The sequence below is a fragment of the Melozone crissalis genome, unplaced genomic scaffold, assembly GCF_028551555.1.
Source record: "Melozone crissalis strain CALT ecotype California unplaced genomic scaffold, PUWL_Pcris_2 ptg000018l_1, whole genome shotgun sequence".
Lineage (NCBI taxonomy): Eukaryota > Metazoa > Chordata > Aves > Passeriformes > Passerellidae > Melozone > Melozone crissalis.
This window is the reverse complement of record NW_026535796.1, coordinates 28,424,915-28,441,381: the sequence shown is the minus strand read 5'-3', so window position 1 is coordinate 28,441,381 and position 16,467 is coordinate 28,424,915. Positions and strand designations below refer to the sequence as shown.

Below are 16,467 nucleotides of genomic sequence, written 5' to 3'. Positions count from 1 at the left end.
GCCTTGTTAAAATGTATTTTAATACTGAAGGCCTTAATAATAAATTCATTATATCTCATTTTTGGAAAATTACTTGAAAAATTGAATGTTAGCATTTTTATCTAGGTATGTAACTCTATCTTAGCTTTCCACCTTTGGCCTTTCAGGGAAAATATTTGATTTAGATGTTTAAATCACCACATATTTTGAGCTAAATTACTTCACTGACTTTACATTTACAGAAATGAAGATGTGAGTTGGAACAAGCTTGTTTTAATATAACATGGAAGGGATAGTCTGATAAATAAATAAATAGAATTTCTGTCTCTTAATTTTAAAATTTTATCTAGGTTTATCTTGGATAAACCATGAAACTTGTGCTTATCCCTTCCCTGTTAAGTTCTCTTGTACTATCTAGAATACTTTTTACTGTTGCCTGTTGTCTTGGATCTTGCTGCAGTCATTTAATACCATAAAAAAACAAGACTGGAATTATCACTTGAGGCTATCAAAAATAGCCTATATACATTCTGCTTCAGGAGTAACTAAGGAAGTAATGTAGGATTATTTGTTTCAAAATAAACTATCTTAGGTTTTTAAATACTAAAATATTGAGACTTATGCCATTGGCTTTTTGTTTGTTACTATCTTAAATGCTTTCAGGACTTGCAGCTTTTCTCTGTTGAGTTATTGTGGACCATTTGCTTAATTCCTGAGAGGAAAAAACCTAAACAAGCAAACAAAACTAAGCTTTGCTGTACTTCTTTTAATCCAAATATGTCTATACAAGTCAAGTCTGCTTTATTTTAGTTTTGAGCCTGTGATGTGTAGTTAGGAAGAGTGAATTGTGTGGGAATTTTTTCAGGAGGCTTTATTTCGTCTGCCACACTTGGTCGAGTGCTTGACACTTGCAGGGAGAAAGGTACTACTAGAGAGATGTGCAGCGAAAACCATTTCAAAAGGGTTGGATACAAGGCCAATGGCCTTCAGTTTGCCTCTTTATATGGTGCAAAGTCAGGTTAGAGAGCTGTGTCGTCGGGATAAATGCCTGTAGCTGGTTGCATTTGTTAAAAGCTAGGCTTCTGCATTGCCTGGTGAAAACCATCTATTGGTACCTAGATTTAGTAAATTGCAATAACAAGTACGATGGGTTTAAGTGTGTGAAATGCTCTATGTTAGTGTGTGGTGTGACTTCAGAGGTGCAAACAGGAGCTTTGAGAATTTTATAGTTGTTTTTAAGCCTTCCCACATGCAAATGTTCTTGTCCTTTAACGAGGGTGTCCATGTATGCGTCACTTGCACAAAGTTTGCATTTGATTTGTTAAAACTGGTGACTCCTTGTATAGAACCGAGAATGTCTTTTCTCCAGTGAAGCTTCATTATCTCAAGAAAATGAAATTCTTCTATTTTCTTGTTTTGGAAGAATGGCAGTGTTTATACTTCCCAGTGTGAAACGCTGGGTATGTGGCTCACTGGATAGCCACATAGTAACAATTATTGGACAAACTTTCACAGTGCAATTAACTTCTGCGTGTCTTTAGTCTAAATAAGAGATGTTTCCAATATGATTTCATATGAATATTTTTTTCCTACTGAACTCTCAGTAGGTGTGATAAAGGCTCATCTGCAGTATCTTTTCCTGTTTCAAAGTGCTTATATGTTGCTTATTTTACATATCGCAGGAAGAGAAGGTTTGGCATGATTTCAAGATATGTAAAAAAAAAGTATTTTAAACAATAGGCCTCTTTTGATGTTATCTCTCTAGCACTTGAAAAAGGTTGTTTTGAAGCTCTTCTGTGGGGACTTTTATAAACATGGAGTATGTCAATTAATACAATGTCTGTGTCTTCAAAATCCTGTGTAGTTAAATTTTAGTTTTGTTCTCGACTTAAAAATTAGTTCAGTGTTGCAAAACAAAATCTGTTTTACAGGTACATTTTTTTCTGAGATAATGAATTTTTTTTCATTCAAAATCGGCAATTATTGTTGCTTACAAATGAAAAGGCTCATTCAAAATATTTTGTTTTTATTTCCAAACTTAAATAATATTGACAAGGTTGTCTTTCAGAGGGTTGTAATACAGTATTTAGTGGTCGACTCTTTTTTCTTTAATAACTTCTGTGAAAAGATAATTATCTTAGGTATAATCATTGGCTGATACAATTAGCAGCCCACCTCTGATTAATTCTTTGCAGTTACTCATTTTTTGTAACCTGGAGATGTAAAGAGCTCCATGTTTTTCTTGACAAGTATTGTTAATGTTTAAAAGTATTCTAAATGTTCTTATTCTACATTGACAATGCCCTTGAATCTAGACAGGAATGGCATCTTCTGGTTTGTGTGAGCATTCGGTCTCAAATAACCAATTGGTGGTTTGGTATTTGAGCTTTGCCATGACTGTTCAAGTCAATAACAAGCAGTTGGATATTGTACTTGGGTACCAAATCATTATAATTGGAAAGTTATTTAAATGCCACATAAACCAATAAAGATATAAGTAGCTTTCAGTTGCAAGAAACAATTTTAGATAACATTTAATAATATGTGATAATTAAATCTTCACAGTGTTTGAAGCATGAGCTACTTCAGCTTGAACTCCAACATGATCAGTTTTATCTACTAATGATAGACTGATGATCCAAATTTACAATGTAATAGAATATTGAACTTCGTTTTAGTGAACAGAGTTCAGTTTAGTTTTTGTGACTAATAGAAATAATAGAAGATCAAGAACTCTCAAAGCTTTCAGCTATATTGTGATATATGTGCAGTATAGTTACAAAATAAAGAAAAGAAGCAAAATCAAAGGTAACCTATGGTAAGTAAAATATTGCCATTAGAAGCTGAAGCCACCACAGTTTAAATTTTGATAAAAGAGCAGCATACTGTTTATTTTAGATAAGCAGTGTTTATATGCTTTAGTTCTAGTATCTTGTGCAGTAGGTTTGGTTTAAAATGTTTTGGATTTTTTTTTTAATGTGAATTTTGCTTATTGCAAATGTTAAAAAAAAGCCAGCAGTTTGAGTGGGATAATGTACACTGAGCAATATGGTATCTCACTTTTTGATGAGAAAACAGTGTTTTTTAAAATAATATTTTTAATTACCTTTGCCAGATGTAACAAATCAAAATTAATTACCAATATATCAAAACAAAAATATTGCCATAAAAATCAAAATATGTTGTTTATAAAATCTTTCTAGATGACCTAAAGTTTTGGTTTCTTACCCTTTTAGAAATTTACAAGCAGTAATAAATTTATTTTGCACGCTTTCCTGTCTTATTATGCCTTCTTACAAATTAGGTTTTTGGAGTGTAACAAAAATGTATTTTAGCTTGTCGTATTTCTATCATATTCCAGGCATCATCTCCTGTGTAGAAATTTTTCATTTATACTACTATTGAACTTAAGATAGTTAAAGTTGTCTAAATGCTTTATCAACTTTATGAAAATGCCATATATTCAGCTTTTGAGCAAGTCAATTTTTTAGAATTCTTTAAAATTCTCTACCAGTAAGCTAAATTGAATGTAAGTTGCCCCGCTTGAAGATACATAATTTTCAAGTATCTGAATTGGATGTCTTTGAAACTTCAGACAAGAAAGTCAAATAGTCTTCTGCTTATCCTCTCACTTAACCAGCACCCTCCAATCCAAACCTAACTAAGAGGCTCTCCACAGCATCCAACAAGGAGGATTGCTTCCAGAGTTAGTGTAATGTGAATTGCAGACAGTTTCTTACCTTTTTAATAGTATATAAAGAGCCACTATCACTAGAAACCAAATCAAACCGAAGAAAGCAACAACCAGAAAAACCCCAGAAGAACAAAACCAACAAATGATTTCTGAATCTATAGATTATACAATAATGTTTTTATATAGCCATGTGTTTGTACTTCCTAAAAGTTATTAGTTTCTTAAACCCTGTTGTCCTGTGCAGTGATACGCTAAGTTTAGGATGGAGTTCTAGCTCTGATTTGTTAAATTTTTATCGATGACTTTTAATTATAGTTGTGAATATAATAGGGATGAAGCATTTCACACATACTTTGACAGACAGTTTCTCTGACAGACAGTATTGTTGGTGCAGCAGAGGAGGACTGTGTCATGGAGCCCTGACTTAGACAGGGATTTCCTTATGAGGTTTTAAAGGTCTTACTCTTACCACCCTGACAATTTGTGTCTCAGACTGCATTTGGGGACAGGCAGCAACTCTATGGTGGGCAGCCTCTCTGTTTACTTTATAGTTGCACCTGCTTCAGTTAGACTTGGATTTATTCTCTTTGTTCTGCACTGCGAATACTTGAATATACTTGCTCTTTCTGAAATATATTACTGAGTGTAGTCTTGTTCTGTGCCAAAGCAGGAGATGAAAGCTTTGTGGTCTAACAATGAATAGAGGTATTAAATATTGCAAAGTTGTCTCTTGTGCAAGCATATGATAGCTACATTACAGATGCACATTGGTTCTTTATTTTGTTATTGGAATAGTTTTCAAAACTGAAATATAATCCCTTCTTATTGTGAAAAGCAACTGTTATATTGCTAGCATGTTGCAGCAGAACAAAAATTTATATCCACGTCAATGTTGAAGAAAATATGTGAGAAAACTGGTGCAACCCCAGACACTTACAGCTATCTTTCCTGACTCTCTTGTCAATAAATTAATCCAAACTATTCTATTAAATTGGATTTGAAACCAGTTAAAATATTTTTATGTTTTCCTAAAAGTACTTGTATTATTTGTATAATTAGTAAACATTTCTGATATAGTACATCGATTTCGTGCATTTAGTGAAATATCTGACCCTGGATAGTGTGCCATAGACATCCATCTTCATCAACTTCACCTGCATTTTAGAATGTGTTCTGAATTTTCTAGAGAAGAAGTTTAGATATGACCATTTTGGCATTAATCTAGACTACTACCTATGTTCACTATGTGCAGAAGAACTAAAGTAAAGGATGAGGAAAATTATGGAACTTGTGATGTTAGTAATTTTTTTAAACTGAATATAGAGAAGGCACTGGGCATAATACCAAGCTGTTACTATGTACCTTAAATGCATATATTATATATCCACTCATACCTATCCTAAATTACCACGTATGTATGATCATACCTAAAATGAAAACGTGCATGTTATTTTCTATTTTGAGATGGTCTTTTTCTTGTCAACACCTTTCTTGTCCAAAATTGCTCCTCGAAGAAATTTCCAGCCTTAGAATTTGATCCATTCCTGTAAATATAGCAATCTATATGTTTTCATTTTACCTACATGCTTTGCTAAAAAATAAGTACAGTCACAGAATTTTGTTTTCTTGACAAATTTTATGATTTTTCTGAGTATTTCCCTTGTTTCATGACTAGCTCAATTTGTCTTGCTTTTAATTGGTTTGGGGTTTTTTTTTTGACTTAATGGCTGGGCAGTTTCCATCTCTTGCAAAGTTTTGAAATTTGAAGAAGCATCTAATGAAGTTACTAATTGCATATTTGAAAAGAAGATTTACAGAATGAAAATATATGCACAAATATATGTGTAAAGTATTTGTGATTCACTTTTTGAAAAATATTATTTGCTGCTTTTTAATCTTCAGACTATTTGGATTTGTTTAGACTCTAAAATGCAGTCTGTGCTTTCATTTGTAAGTCTAGTTGGAACATAACTAGTACTGAGAAGAAAATTCCTATTGTAACACTATAGCTCTTAAATTTTTTCTCCCTAAAGATTTGGATGTTCATGTAGTAATCAATAAGTATGCAGTGCTTTTCTTCATTAACCAAAAAACTTTGGAACAATGAAATTTCTGTATTTTGTTTTTCTGCAGAATTGTATTACAAGTATTTTGAACAACCACATTATTTTTCTGTGCCTATATATTACAAAACTGAACTAAATTCAAAAACGCTTGAACCAAAGGTTCCAAAGCACATAGTTAAAGCTCTATGAGCTTTATATTATAAATATTCTTTAGGGTATGTGTGGTGTTTAATGTGTACATAAGAATCAAGATCGTAGGTACAAATCTAAAAGTTCTAGTTTTTCTTTCCTGTATTTTCAAGGATATGTTGTAGGACTTCTGCTATTACAGGATCATTTTCGATTGTGGAATTGAATTTTACCTTGAAGTCCTCTCATGGCAGCTCTGTTTTAATTTCTCTTAGTTTCCTTTGGTATAAATCTTCTATATCACTTTATTTTAGTGTATGAACAATTATTAAGATGAAAAAAATCAGATGCCTTTGGCAGCATTTATCTAAATCAAGAAGGCATTGGACATTAAACAAGTGTTCATTTATCTCTAGCAAGAATATTAAAAAAGAAAGGTGGCACATTTTTTTCTAACAACTGAACACAGCACTAGAGTTTTCCAGGTATTCACTAGTTTTCAAAATGAGCTGCAAAGCGTATTAGTCCATACAGTCCTAAAAACCTTAGCTCTTTTAGAAATGAGAGAACTAGTTCAAATCAGATTTGCTTGTTAAAGAAAAGCAAGCACGTGACATCTTATAGTCAATACACAGGCAAAAAGAGCAGATACTTCAGTTTCAGAAACCTGCAGAGCAGTGACATGGCATTCCATTCAATTTTTTACCAGATATCACAGACTGGAAATGTGAGCTTTGGCTGATACTGCTGGGAAGGAGAGTGCGTCAGGCAGCTGTAATTCCCATCCTGTAAAGGTACTGATACTTAAAGTCTCTGTAGTCCAAATTGGTACACAAAAGTACTAAAATGTTGAATTTGGACCTTAGATATATTTTTCAAATTTCTGCCAACTATTCTTAGGTGTTCTGTGGATACATTTGCAGTTTTTTGCTCTTTAGGTAAGAGTAAGGAGAACCTATTCCTTACTTTGCAGTTGTTTGCAGGTTGCTTCCTGAAAAACTGTCTGTGGTATGCAGTTCTAGTGTTTTCATAGTGTTTCACTAGAAAAATAGGTTTCTGAAGTCAATGGTATCCAATTGTTTTAAACCAGGCCAAAATTTTGTTACGTGGACTTGTAAGTTTGGTTGCTCTAAAATCAAGTTTTGGAGCATTTTGAGTCTTGTTGAATGTAAAAAAAAATTTAAAAAACAGAAATTCTGGTTTTAGTGTGATTCTTAAAAGTGTGATGTTTTTGAAAAGTGTTTCAGTGCAGGGTGAGCTGCAGACAGTTGTTCCAGTGCATTCGTTGACCGTTTCCTATCAGCATCAGGTTTGTCTGCAGTACAAAAACTAAATTCTTTTGTGGAATAAGAGTTTTTTTTGGTGGTATGTCCTTAAGGAATCATAAAGCCTAGAGAGTAACTGACATTAACGTGACTCCATGTACTGTAAAACCCATTCCGTTTTATATATTTTCAGGGAGTATGGAGTGGCACAGGAAGGAAATGCCATATCGCTGGAAAGTTGCTCTAATTCAGCACAGGATTCTTGTGAGAAATTACTTCTAATATTACATCATCCTCTTCTGTTTTTCACAGTTTACAGTCTAATTTCTTCATTTTTTATGCCACATTTGTTCATATCAATAACCACATTAAAATACATTTAGCAGATTAAATAGGCTTTCATGAGTGTTAGTGCACATCTGATAGTGGTAGTTCAGAACTATAGATTTTACCATATTGCATTATATGAAGGCTTATGGGTTTGTTAATAAAATAATTTTTCCTTTTTAGTAAGGCCTGCTATTTTATAATGCTACATTTCACTGACTAATATGGGATTCAACAATTAAAAATAAGTCTCAGCTACTTCCACTCTAATGAATATTTCTGACAATAATATAGGCAGCACATTAGAAGGGAGAAAAATAAGTGCCCTTGCAAAAAAAAAAAAAAAAAACAAAACAAAACCAAAAAACCCAAAAGAAATAAAAAAGCCAAGAACATGAAAAGGAAAGAAAAAAGGCAACTGGCTGTTTACTTCAATTATATAGATATATAAAATTATACTATATAACAAGATTTTAAAATTTTGATTTTCTTTTACTTGAGTTTGCTACCTTTCTCCAATTTGACACTGTAGTTTGAAGGAAAGTACTTTCCTTTTTTCTCTACTCTATAATGTCAAAGAGCCCAAAAATTTTTTTAAAGATTTTATTTTTATGAGTATTGACAAAGGTCAGGACTGACACTAACAAAATTAATATTTTCAGATGTAATAGCAATCTCATTCTGTAAAACCATCCAAAGTGTGAAAAGATTAGATTTTCATCATATATTTACAAAAAATATATATGGAACAAAAATATTGTCTTTTAATTAGGGAACTGTTTTATACTCCTGGTTTCGTTTTTTTTAGGTAGTTAGCATTTGTAGATGATTCATTAATTAAGAGGAGCAAGAAGAGCTGTGGCCAGCTTTATAAACTTCTGTTGAACTCTCTGCCAAATCCTAAATGCAATGTCAGATGGAAGATATCAGTGCATTTTTTTTCTCCTATCTGTAATCCCCAGAAATAGAGTATTTTGTGTTTGGCAAGCATAAGCCTGTATTTTTTCTGCATTTTTAATGCATTTTGTACAAAGTAATCCCATATACCCAATTGGGTATATGCTATATACCAATATGATTTAGTTGTGTCTTCCTTTTCTTTGAAACTCATTCATTCCAGATTTTGTTCTATTAGTTAGTGATTTCCTCTTGTTAAAATTGTATCACTCTACTATTCTACTCCCTTCATCTGTTCTTCCTGAACTACATATGTACACAAATTTTTCACACTCATTTTAATTACTGAATACGGCTCTGTAGTCATGATCAACTACAAGAAACTGTCGTCCATTTGTGACTTTGTCTTCATATATCTCATTATTTGGTAGGTTGCCTGCCATCATCTCACTTTAATCTGTGTGCCAGAGATTTGCTTCCTAATATTCTTCATTGATATACATGATCTTACACACAGATTTGGTCAGGAGTGTATTTTTTGTTTCTCGCGATGATGCACATATCTAGTGTTCCTGTCTGTGATTCCTAGAACATCTTGTCTTGACTGTGGTTATCCTATAGATAGTCTACTTAGAATTTGAATGAATCATTTGAAAACTGATCCCAGCTCTCTTCACAGACCCTTCCTTCTTACTCATTTTTGGTTACTGTGGACAACATACCCTTTCTTTTCAAGACTATAATTTGTCTGTCAAATTGCATAGCCAATCTATGACATTTCAGATTGCATGCGTCTAAACTTTGCTCTTTGTTTATAAAAATCTTCAAATGCTTGTTCTTCTTTGCAGGTTACCAAAGTCTTATCTAGGTCCTTAGCTTTCATTTCTCCAAAAAGCCACTTTCATAGTCATTTGTCTAAAAACTTTCTCTGATCACACCACTTAAATTTAATTGCTTTCTAACTCTATATCTTGTCAAATGCAAAAAGTTGTCCCTCCTCATCAGTTTTCTATACTTGAATTCCTTTTCCTAGAAGGAATTTTACCATGTTAAACTCACCCCTTTTGTTAATAATTATAATTTCCCCGAATCATGTGTGATCCCTTGCATGAAGAAAGCCTTCTTATAAACATTTGAGCTTTTGTATTCCTTTCCAGTTCTTTTAATAGACTCGATTGTCAAGTTGTAAATGCCAAAGATGATAGCTGGACATATGCTGTACCTTATGGATTATGAGTTAATGCCATTTTCCCTTTCCTCATTTTTAAAGAGCAATTACAAAAACATGAGAACAAAAGGGGATTAAAATATCTGAGTAGTTTCTGTCATTATGTATATGTGTTCACTTTTGCTTTAAACGCTGATGCTTTTCTCTTACTGCTTTAAACACTTTCTTCCATCTCTTTTTCTTCTAGAGCATAGGTCAACATGTTTCCATTAGTATCTGCTGCCACGATGTTCAGTGGTGAGGAAAGTAAGAGGGAAGAGGAAGGAATCTTGATATGACTATCAGCAGCTATTTATAAAATCAACATTGAGCTAGAATAAAGTTCTTAAATTCACCAGTAAAACTGAAGGATGATGATATTGAAAGAATTTTTTTTTTTTTTACCATTTGCAGAATTTTTTCCTGTTACTCTAATTGTGTAGAAGATTTATAAGGATTCCTTGATGTATTTAAATTAAATATTGTTATATTGTGCTTGTATAATAGAATGTTTTAGTGCAGAGGAAGCACATGATGTTTTTTATTACTTTTCTAAGGTGCTGCTGATGACGTACAAGAAGTATGTTACTCTTCTGAAAGCTATGCTATGTGGACTTTGAATTCTGTGCATTAATAACTGCCATGTAATTAAATTATGAAAATACCTAATCAGCACATAACATCAGATACTTCATCTTCTTCTCTATAATAGGAGGAAATTCTCATATTTGGGTGTTTTGGCTTTAATGTGTTTAATGTATTAGTCATAATAATGAAGGCAGTTTCTACCTTTGTTAGTAAAATACTTCAGGCTAGTGCAGAAACGAATCTGTATCTGAATATCAGGTATGTACATATAATTTCTGTTTTGAATTTTCATACATTACTGTTTAGTTCGCAAGGTCATGATATGTAGAATAGTTTCTAGAAATGTAGAAACTTTGAGTTTTCATATTGCTGAAGTGTTTCAATATATAGTAACCTCTTTTTCCTTCTGCTGTATGGCTTATAATAGATATTTTATGCTGATTTAATGTCTTCCTTGAGAATACCTTCAAGGACATCTTTGATTAGATTGATCAGACTTAATGAATATGTATATGTATTGAACTAAATTGTAGGTTGCATTTAAAAATAAACTGTCCTGTGTGTATCACATTATAGTAGATGACAGTGAAAGACTAGGGCCATCCATTCTAAATGTGAGATCAAATAACTTTAGCTTAAGTCTGTTTCAAAATTATCTAAAAATAAACCTTATAATTCAGAAAATTATGCATTTTGAAATTTAAAACTAACCTCTTCTAGTTTCAAAGAGGTACTTTTTAAAATTCCCTTCTTTTTTCTTTTCTTTTTTTTTTTTTTATTAGGAGAAAGAGGCCTGGACATTAGGAGACAGATGTTTTTAATATGAGGTTAATTAAATGTGTCTGTGAACTTGTTACTAGTTGATACCAGTTAGCACTTTTCTTGAAATTAGAGGAAAGCACGCATGGAAATGTCTTAGTAGAAACATTCTGTCTTTAGAATACTACTTTTAGATAATATCTTAGTATCTTTCTTTAGAATACTACTTTTAGATAATATCTTAGTATCTTAAAGACTTTTCTAACAGTCTATCTGGCATGATGCAGTGGGGGATGTTAATCATATGTGTTTAACTGACAATCATTGAGGTTTAACTGAAAGAGTTCTTCCTTTCTAATGCCTTTGTTCATCCCACTTCATAATATTTGAAGTACTAGGGAAGAACTAACCTGACAGGTGGCATTGTGAAATTACTTCATCAGGTTTCAATAGAGGCTCTGTTTTTTGAAGTTGGCTTTCTACCTGTCATTCCTGAAAGCCAAGTATGACTTTAAGGACTCAATCATTCAAAAAAAGAAAAATTCCTTGCCAAATTTGTGCTCATACACGGGTTATCAATTAATTATAAAAGGTACTTATTTTTAAACTAATTATACTCTGAACAATATTTCCTTGGTAAGGCTTTTAATAAGGCTTAATATGTTGATATTTATTGATCAAGTCTCTTCAGGAAGACCAGGCTACGGTGGTTTCTCAGCTGGCTGTTACTTCAGGACTGGCTGAAATAAGAGACAAATAGAATTCTATTTCTTAAATAACTTACTAAAGATCCAGGACACAGAAATCATACTTGCTATGTGGACATGAAGATTTTGCTCCACTGGGAAGTCTCACTGTGACTACAGTTCAAGCAGGCATTAAAATTTAAAATGGAAAATTAACATGTCAGTTGGTCAAGAGCAATTCCATAGTTTGTGAAATGCTTTAATATATAAAAATTATAAAGATTTTCTATTAATGAATTCTCCTAGTATCTTATTATTATTTAATTAGGTAAAACCTTATTTAATTACATTTAATTATGGTATTTTAAATTATTGCTGTTTTTAGCTTTGTTTCTATTTCTGATCAGTACAAAATTGGTTATGTAAACAGATTTAGAATTAAAATCTAATCACTATTGTTTCACCCAAATATTAGTGAACTGAGAATTTTACAGTAACTGTTAGTGAAGTAACAGAATAGTTAATAATCTTTTTTATTTACTTAATCGTGGCATCCAATGCTGCATAACAAAAAATTAAAACAGTTACATAGAAGTATATTTATTCTATAAAAATCACATCCAAGTGCTTGTTTTGTCAGACTTCTAACAGAATTGAATGTGTTTAGATTATGGAGTTCATAGGTTCTTTACTGTAGCTAAACTAATCAATGCATCAGGACCATAAAGACTGAACCAAGAAACATAGGGGAGAGTGTGTGAGAAGGCAAAAGTTAATCTGTAGATAAGTTAACTACAGGAAAATTCTTTTGAAGTAGTTGGCAGCATAAGGTTTATTGTTTTCAGCAAATAAATCTAAAATAAACTGCCTGATGACAAAGGTAAACAATTGTTAATATAAACCAGACAAATGTTTTTGTCATTATGTAACACTGGATGGGTGTATTTCGTATAGATGACAGAATCTGATAAGGAAGGGTTCATAAACTGTTAGATATATAAAATAAAGAATCTACTAACTTTTAGTCAAGTATTGTATCTTATCTCAAAGATTTGTTTTAACTAGGAATTCCACTAGGAATGGGTATTTCCATGCAAAATTTTATAAAATTCTGTCACTTGTAAAATGGAAATGTTGTTTTTGAGTGTACCTCAATTGTTTTTCTTTTGTTTCCGTTTGGTACTTTGGTAAATTAGTAGCTGTAAATAGAATAGAGTATTTTAAATGTTGTTATAAGCAGCAAATTTATACAACTTTGTGCAGACTTTTTTTTGTTATAACATTCAGATTTTCTTTCAAGAGCAGTGTACTTGGTATAAATATTGAAAAAATAATTCTTATGTATAAATTATTATCATTTTTGGATTTCATATGAGCATATATTTACTGTAACTCTTTTCGAGACCCTTGCTTTTACATTCACATGTTTAACTTTGTAGTCATTAAGCTGGATATTTAATACATTTAAAAACCTTTTACAGGTTTGCTTTTAGTTAACTTCAAGTAGTTACAGCATATTATGTTTTGTGTAATCATATTTGTGCAAGTGTAGTCTGCCTGTCTGCCAACATAACATCAACTTCTTAAAATTCTCCTTGTTTCACTGACAATTGTATCTTATTTTGTTTTCTTAATGTATTAAACTAATTTATATTTTAAAATACACTCACATAGGAAGAACTTCCTTGAAACTCAGGGTAGTTCAAAAAGTTCTTGCTAGCCAAATGAAAAGCGAGAATCTGTCTGACCCGTGTAAGTGGAATGGCACTCAGGTTCTCTGCATTCATACTTTACATTCTCTGTTGTCTGTTAGAGAGATGTATCTTTATTCCTCAATTCTATCTTCTTGTGTAATGACTTAGAAGACATAATGTCTGTCCTGATCAATTTTGCAATGACCTTGTTCTGATTAATGAAATCTGATGTTTGGAATAATTATCCCTTAAATTGCACTTCATGTGTTGAGTTATGTTTTTAACACAAGGTCTGACAATGTGTAAAATAAAAATTGTATTTCAATAATGGCTTACTCAGGCTGGATAATGATTTCCACTTTCCCTAAGGAAGAAAGCTCAGTATTCATGAAGGACCATACCTTGTGTTGAACTTGAATATCTGTATTTATTGCATATGTGGCAGTAAAGGTGAATGCATAAACAGATTGTGTTCTGCTGAAATCTCTGATTGAAGTCCTCAGCATCAGTTGTTGAAGATTTTCCCCTTCAGAAATGTGTCTATTGCAAGTCCAATCGTGAGAAAGTAAAGTATGCAAAGAGTACTTTGAAAGTATACAAAGGTGACTAATGAGCACTTGCAAAAGAACCAGCATCCCCTTTAATGCATTTTTCAACTTTCTCCATGGAACTTCCTGTATTAAAGAGAGGATGAATCAGTCTGCTTCCTCTGCCTTCATGATTTTGCAGATATTTGACGTTTAGCACAATTTCCAGATTTTGAGAAGTGTAAGCTTACATTAGTCCTTGTATTGGAAGGCAGCCTATGGCTTTAATTGTGTCTTCTGAATCTTTTCTAGTTGTAATGCTTCATCTGGAGGCAAAGGGAGGGACCACAGCTGAAGACAATTGCCACATACAAACACACATTTGTGTCAGCATACGTCATCTCACACCATTTTCTGGTTTACATTCCTTCCTTAGAAATTCTCAATGTTTGATTTTCTCTTTGGCTGTTAAAACTGAGTTAGCTGTTTCTTATAGTACGGAATTTTACACTTGAATGAGTGAAATAATGGACAGTTCTGAGTCCATTATTTTTCTGTGTGAAATTAGAATTGCTTTCTCTCCTTTGTACATCACATTTGTGTACATGGAATGACATTTGCTATTCTTTTACACAGTCATTTCATTCTGAGGCCCTTCTGTGGTTCTTCACTATGACATATGTCTTCATTGCTTAACAACCATCATCAAATTGTCTGAATCTTCAGCACTGATGTCTGCTTCCATTTTCCAGATTTTTGTCTACATATACATATAACGCCCTACATGATCTCTCTGTTGTGAAAATGGATAGTTTAGCTTTTCCCTCTTTTATTCATTAATTCTTCCATGCAAGGGCTTTTCTTCTTCCTCTATAGCAGTTTTGTTTCCAAATAAGCTTTTGGAAAGGACATTTTTGAAAACTGCTTAGAAAGTAATTACCATCACATCATTGAATCTTCAAATTTTAGGAAATAATTTAGAACATGTAGAAAATAATTTAGAGCATATACATTCAGAACTGTATGACATATTCTTCATATATCTACATTGTGGAGCAGCTTTGTGTTCTAATCTGTGTTACCACTACATACTATGAAAGTCTGTAGTCAGAAATGTTTCATGTTTTAGTATATCTTGCATGATTCTTACCTTGTTACCACTACAGTACAGATTCCATTCAAACATGACAAAATTCCCTCAAAGTTTTTATCGAGTAATCTTGCAGTATTTTCTAGAATCATTTTAATAGGTATTGTATTTCTTTTTATAATCTCATCTTTCCTGGTAATTATTCTAAAAAAAATCTCCTTGAGACAATCTAGAAAATATAATTTCAAAGTAAACTTCTCTTTAAAAATTTTTATTTTTTAGTCTAAATATTGAAAGAAAGTACAGAAAGATTTCTATATTACATCATAAAACCTATAAAATTAAAGATTTCTTTTGTGCCGAAGAGTAAATACTCTTTTTATAGTATTTGGTATAGCTAACGTAATAAATAATTTAAAATAATTTTTTCCAACAAGACAATTATTTTTTTACTGTTTGCATATGACTTTTACTGATTTTTTCCTTTTTTTTTAAAGCCATGTGATTTCTTTACTAATTCTAATACTAATTATAATGCTAATTAGAAAACTTGTTTGGCTTCTAGTCCTGATGATTTTTATACCTTTTATCATGCTATTGTAGATGTAGCTTGTTGAAACTTGTTTCTGGACTCTTCTAAGTATTAAAGCTTTTTAATTTTTTTAGTATTGTGTATGTATGAGAAATTTGCTAAAATGAAACTTTGTATTTGGGTAATAGCATACAGTTTAGCATATTCTATTTTGTCTAATACATGCTATGCCAGTGTTTCTTTTTACTGTATTTCCACATTAAAAAAATACTTCATTGATGCTGACAACCAGGTTTGTTATCAAAAAAGTTACAATTTATTTATAATGTGTTGCCTTAAAAGTAACTTAGATTTAGGGATTCACCTTGCACTTGTCTACAATGTGTTTTATCTTTGTCATCTGATTAAATGCCTTTGGATTGATATATAAGTCCTTCTTCACAGCAATAATCTAAAAACCAGGAGATGTCAAAACATTAAAAATTATTCCTGGATAACTTTCAACCTTATAGTTGCACAGCTAAAAAAAGGAAGATTGATAGCCTGAGTTCCTAGTAATAATCAGTTTCACTTTCACAAATCACATTTGTATAGATGCTATGAGAAAAGCCTTTGCCCTGTAGAGGAGGGAGAGGTTTTATCAGAATATGGCAAGAGAGACTGCTGCAGTAGTACACTGAATTTCCTTTAGAAAAAGTGGGGATGATGGCACAAAAACTAAATCCATGCAAGAACAAAATTAAATACAATAAATTAAGAAAACTCTGAATGCAATTTATAGAGTGATTCAGTTTGGGAGGGGTATCAGAAGATCTCTGGTCCAAAGTGTTTCTACAGGCAGGGTCAGCTGTGCAGGCAGACAATATTGCTGATGGTTTTATCTTACTGTGCAGCTTTTCTGAAACATTTTCCAATGCAAGAGAGTCCTCCTGAGGGAAAGGTTTTTCCTTAAGTCTAATTAGAACCTCTTGTTTCGATGATGTCCTCCCACTGTAAATCACTGGAAAGAGCTTAACTTAATCTTCTT

The 16,467-nt window shown here is 32.2% G+C and overlaps 1 protein-coding gene across 2 annotated transcripts in view; it reads left to right on the top strand.

Moving 5' to 3' along the window:
- The window catches only part of NOVA1 (NOVA alternative splicing regulator 1), a 136,393-nt gene that overhangs the window by 42,481 nt on the left and 77,445 nt on the right, over window positions 1-16,467 (top strand). The gene's annotated exons all lie outside the window — the stretch shown is intronic.